This window comes from Gymnogyps californianus, chromosome 1 (assembly GCF_018139145.2).
Source record: "Gymnogyps californianus isolate 813 chromosome 1, ASM1813914v2, whole genome shotgun sequence".
In the NCBI taxonomy this organism is placed as follows: Eukaryota; Metazoa; Chordata; class Aves; order Accipitriformes; family Cathartidae; genus Gymnogyps; species Gymnogyps californianus.
Window position 1 is genome coordinate 39,851,467 of NC_059471.1, and position 13,201 is coordinate 39,864,667.

The following is a 13,201-nucleotide window of genomic DNA, read 5'->3' on the forward strand; positions in this document are numbered from 1 at the left end:
CATCCAGGAACACTGACAGAATTGTATATTCTTCAGGCAAAATATTTTTTAGAAGTTGCATTACCATAACATACAGTGTAAGGCTAATTTTGAATGATCAGAATTTCCTCCAGTGTTTCATAAACTTCACAGAGAAAAGGAACACCTTCCTGAACTATGGTGGAAACTCCTTGGTTAATTTTGGAAACTCAGTTAAACAAAATATTCTAGTATTTTTGTAGTCTAACATTCAGTAGTCTACTGGAAGAGAAACAATCTTTCTCAAATTCTTGTAATTAATTAAAAGATTTATCCAGTACTTTAGTTAATTAGCACAGTTTCATTTAAATTAAAGCCTTATGTTTTGCACAGTGAAAAGGAAATCGGATTAGTTGAAATTCTCAGTTTAACAGAGTTTGTGGTGAACCTCCCAATGATTTTAGTAATTTTAGGCTTTTATATGAGGGTTTTATTCCCTGTAAAATCCATATATGCCAGTATTGGAATTTTAACTTCAAAATCTTTTCATAAGTCTTTCTTTTTTTGCAATATTCTTTCACCGGATTCCAAGGCATTGTTCCATATTTCTGCTTTAACATACATTTATGGCAGTTTTACATTTACATGCTATGAAACACAGAGAAAGTTACTTGCAATAATAGAAAAGAAGTTCGATAAAATGTGGCTGCTATGATTATTCTTAGTGATTGCTTTCTTGAAGATCTGTATTTTCCACTAAGGTGGTCTATACTGAGAGCTTCTATTATTATTGTAATTCTGCTTCTTTTATGGATTAGTTTATCCATACACTAGTTAATTTTTTTTATGAAACTTCACATTCCTTGGGATATTGACTGTTCTTGATGGGGAACAAATGAAAGAAATGATAATGGAAAATATAAGCACCAAAATGAAAAAATTCTTTTGAAAGATCGGGGCTTTTCCTTAGACCATGCTGGGGATTAACTGACTAATTTCTTGTAGCAACACTTTTTTCCATTTTAATTGACCTGATGAATAATAATTACTATATACTAAGCACATTGGCTGTGAAACAATTGGGCATGGGGTGATGCTTCCATGATTTTTTCTCTTATTGTCACCAAAAGAAAAAAAGAAGAAAAAAAAAGAAGTATCCTGTGAAGCTTACTTTCTGCTGTTGTCATCAACAGAAAAATAAAAAAATAAAAAGAATAACAAAAGAAAAAAAAAAGAGGAGTTCTATGAAGCTTACTTTACTTCTTGTCAGGAAGATGTGACAAAAATGAAAGACTCTTAAAAGGTGCCTTACATTCCCTGTATTGAATTGCCCCAAAATTCGTGATAAAACATGTTTTTCCCCAGAAGCTCTTGTGAGCTTAAATTATGATATGCTTACTTGGTTTGGTACCTGGTAGATAAATACACAGGAGATCTACTGGGTCCAGCCAGATTTTCAGTACAAGACTCTTATAAACTGATCAGGAAACCTTTCTCAAATGTTTTTTATTAAAAAATGTTAAAAATGTTACTGGAAACCATTACAGACCCATCAAGCCACAGTTCTGATTTAGATAGGGGTAAATGAATATGGCTCAAAGACTAAAGCAAAACTCCTTCTTCTTGCTAAATTCTCACTAATTATATATTAAACTGATCAAAATGCCACTATAGTTCTAAGTTAAAGAAGTGGCCATCAGTCTTTATGCTATCTGGAACAATTAAATTTACAGTGAGTGCATCAAAGATCATGAATATAAAAGCAGTTACCTGTGTTCCAGGTGAGACAGGAAGAAAATGGATGCCAATAGTAGCAAAGAAGATTAAGATTAGTTTAGAGGAAAGCATTCTAGCAGTCAGAAAAGTAGAATGATTTACCTTTACATTTTGGAATTCCAATACTGGAAGTCTTTAAGAACAGGTTAGAAAAATATTTCTTGCAAATACAAGTCATTCACCCTGTGTTAAGACTTAGAAATTAACTGATTCATTCTCTTCTGTCTCTGTTTTCTCCAATATTGCTTCACATAAAGTGAAGTTCTGTTATGAAATAGTTCTTTCCTATCCAGATGGTAAGATTTTCAGTGGTTGGTATAATTATTGTTATAAGTTCGTTTACATACCATATTTGGATTCTCAGTATGAAATTAAGTCTATAAACATAGATTTAGAATACAGAAGGGAAAATGTCTTTAATGGACTACTTAGAGGATGACAGAGTTGAACTGACTAATTTGCTTTTTTTGAAAGTGAGGGGTTTTTTATAGTCTGTCAAAATTGGTTGATATCTGGATTTTTGTAACATACCTGCTCATCCAGACACTCTTTTCTTCCTCTGATGATTACAGACTGCCATTTACTCAACAGCAAAGAAATATCATTTTTAGCTGAACTGAAAAGGCTTCAAGTCTGGATCTTGATGGTCTGATGGGTCTACTTGCCGATGATGTTAGTGGTTATCTGAAAAAATCCTTTTTAATATTCATCCTTTCGTCAGGTATACATGCAGGAATGATGCTAAGAATAAGACAGGCAAGCTACAAATAGTCCCTAATAGAGTGATTTTTTATCATGTGAGCTATTGAATTGTTGCTCAGCAAAAGAAAGCAATTAAGCAGCATGTTGGAGGCATGGACAATTGGCTTGAATCTGTGAATACCAACTGTGAATTAGAAAAGAGCAGCAGGTACCTTTTCTCCTCTTCTCTTTATTTCTTTCACCAGGACATGTGAATATGAAATCCAAAGCCCAGCCCAGAATTTTGCTTTAGCATTACTAAATACTACTGGTCTAAACTTTTATATTAGCTTAGAAACTTGATATATGTTAATATTCCACAAAACTTACATACATTTGGGTTATTTTGTTAGGAATTTGCCAATCCAGCGTTCCACACCAAACTGTGTGGCATTTTGCTAATGCTGATATGACCAACATTTTCAACTCAGTGTCACAGAAGTTATTGTGAAGTAAATATAAACTGTAGATAGACACTGATCTTTTTTAGTGTAACTGGTGTCAGTTTTTGTTCCCATTTGTCTCAGTTTACTGAGACACAGAGTTCTAAGTGTCTGTGTTATTCATTTTAAGATAATAGATAATGTTTAATCCTTCATTTTTGGACAGATTTTGATTTTAAGAGTCCAGATATGCCCATTGCAAGAAACCTATAATGTTTAAAATGGAAAGCAATTTTAGGAGAAGAATAGTACCAATTCAAGTAGTCAATAGGAAATACAAATATGATTTGTTATTCAGTTAAATACCCTTTTTAATTATTCTTTATGGTGAACTGTATCACCATCCTTCTGCTGACTGGTGGTAGCTTCTAAAGTGCTGGAAATTGGTTTCTTATGAAGATGAAATCTCAATGCAAAGTCTGGAAATAGTGATATTTGTTTTATATACAGCTGTTTAGAAATGATAGAGTGGATGTGATCATAATGAATAAGTGGAAATCTCATTTTTTTCAGAAAGGTCATCCCAAGCATTTGGCTGTCATAAAGCAGTTGTTTCAAGACTGGCATTAGCTTTAGGAAACATAGCAGTAAGTGCAAAATTCACTGGTATTTTCCAACTATAAATATTTTCAAAAAAATTACATAAGATAACCAGAATTCCAGATTTTCTTTTTCTGAAGCTAAAAATTGTACGCTTTAAGCAAGATATAAGTCTGTGTGTAACAGCACCATCTGGTGATCCTATCACAGCAATGCTGTATACAGGTAAGTACAGATTAAAAAAAAATTCTCCTGGCTATCTCAGAAAATAGTTCTGCTGGATAGAAGAAATATGCACTGTACTCAAAATATATCTGGCCCCAATATCCATTTACAAGTTAAATATGATCAGCAAGTGGTTGGTAGCTTCAGTCTTTGTGGATTCCCAACAAATTTTGTAGGATGAAGCCCAATTTACATATATACTTATGACTCGGCAGAAGAAAATGTGTGGACTAGCTCTGGTGATAGTTACAGTCCCTCTGTTATGCTTTTATTTTAGGTAGAGATAAAAGAAGACATAGACTCCATGTAACCTATCTTAAAAAAGACATTAAGTCTTTAGACTTAATTAGAGTACATTAAGAAAATTTTAATGGTATTAATTTATGAGGGCTACATCCATTTCACTGCATTATTTCAACACTGTCAGTGAATCTTTTCTAAGTTTACTTTCCTCTATTAAGACTTGTGCTTCAGCTGATCTAGATTCTCCTTCTTTACTTTTTCCCTTTTTTCCCCTGAGAAATGTTGATACCCTGTGTTTCACCAGTCAACAGCAACTCTTGTAGATATACACCACTGTAGCCTTTGATATGGTTTGCTTAAACAGCAGAGCAAATAATTGAAACTAGTTTCCTTGAAATCAGCTGAGATTTCAGCAGGCCTGAAAAAAGAACAGATTTGTAGCTGAATGCTTTCCAAGCAATCTGTTTATTTCTGCATGTGCTTCAACTCAATTTCATGGTAATTTCATAAGGAGGTTGCATGTTAATCCAGTGTGCTGCAGAGCTGAACCTTTTACCCTTTTATTTATGTAATAGAGTTGGAACATTTTTTTATGCCAATGTAGTTAGTAATATGAATTATTGTTGCAGCACATTTTCAATTTGTCTGTGTTTTAAATATATCCCAATAGCTTCCCAATTAGTTTCCTTCCCAATACATAGCAGCTAGCAATGTATATAAAGTTATCCTTTAAGTGTTTTTCTTCTTATCTTGTCTCTTTTTTTTTTGCCAAAAGCTAATTTGTGAAGTGTATCCACTTAGCTAATGACAGACAACTAATATAAGGTATAAGTAAATTGACCAGTGGGGTTAAGATCAAAACCTGGGAAAAAATATTTTTGTATTATAATGAGTTGTTAGTAAATGTAAGATGCTTGTTTGAAATTCAGGTTATAGTGGCAAGTTCCATAGATAAATTATGTAAGTGTCTCAAATTGGTTTGCTTTCTCTCTGGATCACTCTGTTGTTCATGTTTTACAAAGATTACTTGTTCAGCTCAGGAAGCACAAACAACAAAAGTGAAATTACAAATTAATGAAGGAAAAAAGGAACTGTACAAAATTGCCTGATTGCATCATGTTATTCATAGTCATTTTTAGAGTAAAAAGAAGAAAGAACATTTTTAACAGACAAAAAAGATATGTATATTCAACAGTAATTTTAGACCTCTCAGACATGAAGACCTATAGCACATACTTATGATATTGTCCACAGCACATAAATAAAGGTTTTCTGTTAGAAAGCATTTACTATATCTGTAGAGAAAAAAAGTCAACCATTGATTTGTAAAGACTGTATTTTTATTCAGTATACTAATGGTCTTTGATTATTATGGTTCTTCTTTATCAGTGCAAAAGGGTAAAACATCTTTCCTTTCCCAGTGTGTCTGTCTGGATGTGATTCAGGCTTGAGGCCTTGGCTGAAAGTCAAGCTAGATATTGTGGAATTAATATAATTCTCTCAACTGGTGTACTTTTTGTTTATACCTTCACTGTATATCAAGATGCATCCTCAGCAATACTCAGTTGTTAGCCAGGTACCTTTGTCAAAAGTCAGGATGGGGTTATTTGCTTGCTTTTCTTCTGTTTGTATTCTATACATATATAGAGAGAAAATTAGACTGAACAATTTTATACACATACATATAAAGATTTGTTTATCTTTTCTCTCTTTAAGGTGGTTGATGTTTCCTCATCAACCATTCATTTCACTATCATCATAGCCTTTCCGCTGTTGTTACTAGATAGATTACTGACACTTGTTCTTCCTAAACATTAGGTAAATTTAGAATCTATGTGCATGCAGAATGCATTCATGTACTCTGGCTAAAGCATGTTGTTGGCATAATTCATTCCTGGAAACATATCATACCAGTTCTTTATATATGTTCCTGTCTTTTGAATATAGATAATTAGCTTACATTTGATCTTCAGTATAAATTAGTTTATCATTTTGACCTCAGATAGCTATGCTGTTACTACCTTTCTTATTCATCCTAGCAATGAAGATAGTTTAGAATGTGGTGTTTTTTTCCTGTGGGCAGGCAGATTTGAATATTGTTGTGCTGAGATCAAGGCGTTCTACATGATAGATACTCTAAGTTGGTTCATTAAATTTTTTACTACAAAACCTGTATTCATAGAATGGAGGAGTCATTTGAACATAGGTGATGATTGCTCATGGAGGTACGTTTGCTGTATTCGTTTAAATTAATGTAAATAATACAGAAATGAAAAACATTTAAAACAGTATTTTTAATGTAGCATGTAGAAAGCTATGAAAGTCTAGAATTAAAATACATTTTTAACAAAACTAAAAATGTTCCTTTGCGTGTGTATATACACACACTCGAATATATGTAAAGTACATGTATGTGCATACATATATGCATATATAAGTGCACATGTGTACATATGTGTGTTGGGTTCGTGTAGTGGGCAAGGGGCTAGAGGGGTGGCTCCTGTGAGAAGCTGCTAGAAGCTTCCCCTGCTCCAAGTCGGACCCATCTCTGGCCAAGGCCGAGCCCATCAGCGACAGTGGTAGAGACTCTGTGATAGCATACTGAGGAAGGAGAAAAGACTGCTGAAATAAAGGGTGGAGGAAGAAGAAGATGGAGGAGGAGGAAGAAGAAGAAGAGCTACAGTGAAGAGAGGAGTGGGATGTGAGAGAAAAAACCATGGAGACACCGAGGTCAGTGAAGGAGAGGGAGGAGGTGTGCCGGAGCAGAGATTCCCCTGCAGCCCATGGAGGACCCCCTGCCAGAGCAGGTGGCTGGTCCTGGAGAAGGCCATCACTCCATGGGAAAGCCCACGGTGGAGCAGTTCGCAGAGGGCTGCAGCCTGTGCAAAGGACTCATGTTAGAGAAGTTCATGGAGGACTCTGTCCCGTGGGAGGGACCCCATGCTGGAGCAGGGGAAGGGTGTGAGGAGTCCTCCCCCTGAGGAGGAAGGAGCAGCAGAAACAACGTGTGATGAACTGACCCAAACCCCCATTCCCACCCCCCTGAGCTGCTGGGGGGGAGGTGGTAAAGGAATCGGGAGCAAAGCTGAGCCCGGGAAGAAGGGAGGGGTGGGGGAAAGGTGTGTTTTTAAGATATGGTTCTATTTCTCATCATCCTACTCTGATTTAATTGGTAACCAATTAAATTGAATTCTTTTTCCCCAAATCGAGTCTGTTTTGCCTGTGACCATAATGGGTAAGTGATCTCTCCCTGTCTTTGTCTCGACCCATGAGCTTTTTGTTGTGTTTTCTCCTCCCCATCCTGCTGGGGGGGAGGAGTGAGCGAGCGGCTGCGTAGTGCTTTGTTGCTGGCTAGGCTTAAACCATGACAATATGTATTGATATATAAATTATATCATATATGGTATTTGATTTATTCTTTAATTAATCAATTAATTACATAAGAATCACTTTCTTAGGAAGGTGAATAGTTCAAGAAATGTCTAAGTGTTGCATGAAGTTGCAGGAAAACTAGAAAGGATGAGAATGGAATGGAATAGTTAGTAAAGATTTCTGATTTCCTTTTTTAATCTCTTCTAAGGAGGTAGAAATGTTATTTCTTCTTCAGAGGTCAAACATGCATAGATTTTCAAATGACTTTTAGAATGGATATTCCTTAACAGTAACGTGAACCCAGGCAAATTTCATACCTCTGTCTGAAGAAAGTAATAGAAAATTTTTTCTTTAAAGAAAAGTTATTGAAATGGACAGTCATGCCTTAAGGATTGTTTCAGTTTTATCAGTTTCTCTCATTTGGGAGCCTTTCCAGCTAAATGAAAACACAAACCTGCTTACAACCTAGTTCTAGTGTATAAAGAGACTGTTAAAGCAGAATAGGAATTTCATCTGGTTGTCTCACAACCCAGGAGGATATCCGGCCCTGATTTTTCTCCACAATAAGTGAAAAAAATTGATTTTTGTTTTGACCATAAACTGCATCCTAAGAAAATTTTGTCAGAATATATGTTCTTCACTTAAAAAAAAGTTACTGAAATTACAAACTGCTTCCTACTTAGCTCAAATGTCGAGTGATATAGTTAAGAATGAGACATTTAATTTTTCTCCAGAGCTCTCCTATCAGATGTGGAGAACTGATTCTCTTTTTGAAAAAGATTGTGATAGAAACTGAAAATTATTGGCCTCTTCTTTCTCTGTAAAGAGAGATGAGAAAAGATAAAGCTGGTCAGCCAGGCTTTTTGGGGAAGATGTGTTGCATCCACTAAGTGGGAAAATACTTAGTTTTCCTGCATGTCTGCAAGTCTGAGGATGCATTTTTTTTCTAGAAAGGCTATGGATGTAACTCAGATCTGGATCAATTCTGCAGATGCCTGTATCAAGTTCCAAACATCTAGTAAAAAGCTGTTCCTCTCCTTTACCATTTAATCATACCCCTTAGAACAGATCAGTTCAGTCTAAAGACACCAATTAGGACAAATCCATAATATTTGCCCAGGCATCACTCAGATGGGTACTGAAATGAAGAATCAAATTTGTGGCAGAAGACCATCCTGAGATGATTTAGTTTGTCAAAATGCGTAAGGGCTTTTTTTGAAACACAGTTGTGTTAGCACATGTCCAGAAAAGCTTAAGATGGACTTAATATTTCACATGAATCTGAAACATAATGTGTTATAAGGATTAGTTTAACAAAATAGTCTGTCTTACATGGTCCCTGTTATATTACGAACACTGTCTGCCTTCCAGGATTTAAACCTTGCTTCACAATACAACGAGATTGCAAAAGTTTCCATCAAACATTATGGAAAAGCTATGGAGAAAATAAATGTCCAGAAGTCTTAGTTGAAGATATATAAAAGTATATCTCAAACAAAAAATACGGCAACCTATTAGCTGCTGATGATATACAGTTTGTCAATAGTACTGAGGCAAGATATAGCAATAGGGTATATTGTCCATTCCCCACCCTTCTTTCCCATAAAGGGAATTGTTCTCCAGGGCATCAACTGAAAGCACGTACAAAAGAAATGAGGTTGGTTTTATTAATTTACTTTCTTCACAACTGAATAGCCATAGCTTTATTCTCTTATTCCCCTTGGCACTACTTTGTTCCATTCTTTAATAACAGTAAATGTGAAAAATCAGGATTTGTTCTATTCAGCTTCATTTCACTTTGAGTGCTGTAGGGAGATGAGATTTGAAATTGTTCACTGTGATGTATAGGATATCTGGTGGATTCACTCTACTGATGATGCAGTATCATTGCAGATGTCTCACTTCAGGTTGTATACTTTTTTTAGAACATTAAGTCTTGAACTCTTGACTCTTTCTGAGTGGCACCCAACAATTTCCAAGGAAGACATGTAAGCAGAATTCCTCTTCCGATAGTTTTATTCTCAATGTAAATAAAACTTATCAGAGAAGAGAAGAGAAGAGAAGAGAAGAGAAGAGAAGAGAAGAGAAGAGCTAAATGATGAGGAAAAGAAAAATTAAATATTGACCCTTTCTCATAACTGATCTATTTCATATCTGCTGACACAGGGTTTGAATTGCTGCCATTGATACAAGTTAATGAATGGTTTGTGTTCTCAGAATTTACAAAGAGCATAAATTCACATGTGAAATAACTAGTTTTTAAAATATTCATTGGCAAATAACAACAACTAAGTGAACAAAATTAAATTAAACTCTAATAAAGACAGGTATCTGGGATTAAATTAACCTGATTTTACTTTCATTTGAAGAACTGGGAAATTTTTTCAGGGATGAAGGAAACTACTTTCAATCAAAAGCAAAATGCTTTCCTTTGATTTGGATCATTTTAACTGCTTTTTAGGAGCATAACAAAAGGAACTTGGAAAAGAAAATCTGGTTTCCCAAAGCAAAGGATTAGGTACTCAAAAAATCAGCAAAGACCCTGTGAAGATCAGTGATTAGAGGGGTATTCACTAAAGCTGTGAGAGATCTGATTTTCATTCCTCTTCTTACCTGATTTGCAGTATAGGCTTAAAAGTAGGTTTTTTACCTCATAAATGAATAGCCTGATCATAGATTAACAAATATCCAGGAGTGTTTGGTCTCTTGATCATGCTGTTCCATTAAGCAGCTGAATATCCTTTGGGATTGGTACCAGGTGTGTTCTTATTTCAGGTAAATGACTTAATAAAGAGGATGTTCTGGAATAGTCTTACAGCATTAATGAATAATTTCACACCACCTCCCACCCCTAAAAAAAAGAGAAGTTGCAGAATAAAGGAAAAAATATGGTGTCAATATTACTTAACCATGTACTTTATGTTTACCTTACAATACATGTTTACCTTACAATACAAGTTTACATGTTTTCTATTTTGAACACAAAAATAAGAAAATCATAGGGTAGGGTTCATATCACCCACCTTTACAGGCATTGCAGTTTTAATACACTGCAGCTACATTTAATTGGGCATCCAAGTTTCCCTTTACATTTAACAAGAGAAAATACTTCTATGCTAAAATTAATTTCAAACTAAAGTCTACGCTTGCATTTGGTAGATGACTAACATTCTAGAAGCAACTGTTTCTTTCTGTTAATGACAATGGTAAGCTCAGATAACTAGACATGCTCAGATATGCACGTCTAATTCCAACAGGAGATGAGTCTCACATTATTTATATTCCTCTAAGCTGGTCATCAAGGCCTTCAGTGGAGAGGATGGGAATAATGTTGAATGTTGTCAAAGACAAAATAACAGTCTGTTACTCATTTTCACAATTTAGATGATTTATCCAACTCACTGCCCTTATCAAAATCCTTTGCCTGACAGAAGTAAGACTCCCAAGTGCCCATTTTTAGAAAGATTCGTTCTCATGTAGTGAAGGGTACAAAAGCAATTTTGTATGTTTGATCATCCTTATCATTCATTCCAGTTATCTGAAGCCATGTGGGCTAATTGCACTTCCAGAGCAACTATCTGGCTCTGTCCTCACCTGACTACCCCATTCTGACTGATAACCACAGAACCTGTCCCTGATATTATGCAAGGAAACTGTGAGAGGAAAAGACCAAGGACAATCAGCTCTTACGTCGTATGATTACTTCTTTTTTTTGATCAGTTGTTAAGTTGGTTTGGCAAGGTAAATTACTGATTGAAAAGGTCAGTAAGTGATGAAGTTATAAAGGTAACTTTGAGGTGGACAGAGGTAAGTCAGGGAGTTAATATGAAAAGAGACTGCAGGAGAGGACTGTAATTCAGGAAAAGACAACTCCAAGAGCAAAATGCAGGCTAGCAGGAATTTTTTTTTTTTTTTTTTCCTCCCCAGAAGACCATGTTTGCTAGTAGAGATTCAGATCTGAAAGTTTTGTCAGTGTGGTAAAAAGTTTTTTGCTTTGTGTCTGCCACCATTATGCTGAAGTGCCAAAGTGAACTGGGCATACTTAAAAGACTTCATCTGCTGGTGATGAAAAGAAAGGTGGCTGTACATTCCCTGCTACCGCTTCACAAGGCTGGAAGTAGTTCTGCTTTTCTGAAAAGCTGTCCCTGGACTGGTCCTTTGATTCCTATGGAAACTTTAGACCCCTGGATGCTGTGGAAACCCTGGGTAGAAAAGCAGAGGCAAGTATTGTGAAAAAAATAGGGAACAAATATACTAGTTATTTTTCTTATTCCTCTGCATTTTCAGATCCAGAATGATCTTCATTAGCTCTCCAATAGGCAATGCAAGAAGCAATTCTGTTAAATCTACTTGCTGCAGTATGAGATACTGTATTTCTACTTCTGGAAGTGTTGTTGAGAGGCTGCTTAAAAGCTGCTAGAACAAATACCTTGGATAGTGTCTGATGAAAGAAAATCTTACTGTTTCCTAAGATATAATTTAGTGTGAACTCAAGAAGATTTTTGTTGAATTCTCATATAGCCCTGCTTTATACCTAAATACTGGAGAGAAGTAAACAGTTTTCTAGACTTAGCATGTGTTATTTGGACTTTGCCTTACTTCAGGAACCTAGAAGAATCTGTAAGATCCTCTGAATAGTCTCTCCTGACTCTACAGATCACAGATTTAAGATACTGCTAGCCATTTGAGAGGCAACTTGCAATCTGCTCAGCATGCCAAGTAGCTCCAAGTAGGCAATTGCTGAGGACTGGTAAGAGGAGACAAATATGTATAGTCTCTGAGAATAGGACATAGATGATTTTCAGTCCAGGGCGAGGAGAGTACATACAGAGAAGGAGGAAACTTCTTCTTCTAAAAGAACCCCTAAATCCTTAAAAAAATCCCTAAAAGAACCTCAAAATCGCTAGGGTATGTAATCCCTTGAAGACTGTAGACAGAGTCTCTTTTTTAAAATGCCAGTCTAATTAGCTACAGATGTGCTTATGGTGCAAGCCATTTCCACAAAACCTTTTTCAGTAACCTGATGATTCATGAATTCAGAACACTGAATGATACAGTAAACTGTAAGGATATGGGCTTCAGATTAATCAGTATGAGTAAGGAGATGCTTACTTAAGGATCATCTCCCTTAAGGACATAGATGCCTCTCTACTGACCTGATGGACATCTCTATATAAGATTGTAACTTGAAGTCAAAACTTATTTTTGAGATTAGTTATGTAAACCAATTTTGTTTTGTCGTATCAAACTTTATATATAAATGCAAATGTTTTAAGAACTAATTTTATAATGTATCTATCATTAAAATTTCAAAAAAAGCTTTTAATTCCATTCTGGACTGAAGACGGATTTTTAAAGATTGGAATTTTGCAAAATACAATTCTGAGTTTCAGCTACAAATACAAATATGGTCAGTTTTGTGATTTCCTTGCTTACAGTGTTCTCTTATGAATTTTGAGTCGATAGTGAATGGCCTGGATATCATGATGAGGAGCAGCAGTATAAAATCATTAAGGTAAATGTATAAAATTAAAGCATTTTATGATATTCATCCCAATCTTTCCTTTCTTTCTTTCTTATTAGGTTTGGGTTTTAATGATATTTCAGTATAATGTCTTCTTAGTCACATATCATTTTATAAAACATAATTGTCTGCTAATTTCTTAGCAAATGTTTAAATTACACAGTTTAATAACGGGTACTAATTCATTTAATCATAAAATGTTAATTTTAACAACTGAGTAAATGCACTGTAATTATACAGCTATCACTTCAATTTCATAAATGCAATACACATACTGATAAGTATATGTTATTCATTTAAATGCTGTATCTGATAGCATAAAAAAGGTATGTATATACAAAATCAGAACGTTCACACATTTTTATCAACATAATGAAAT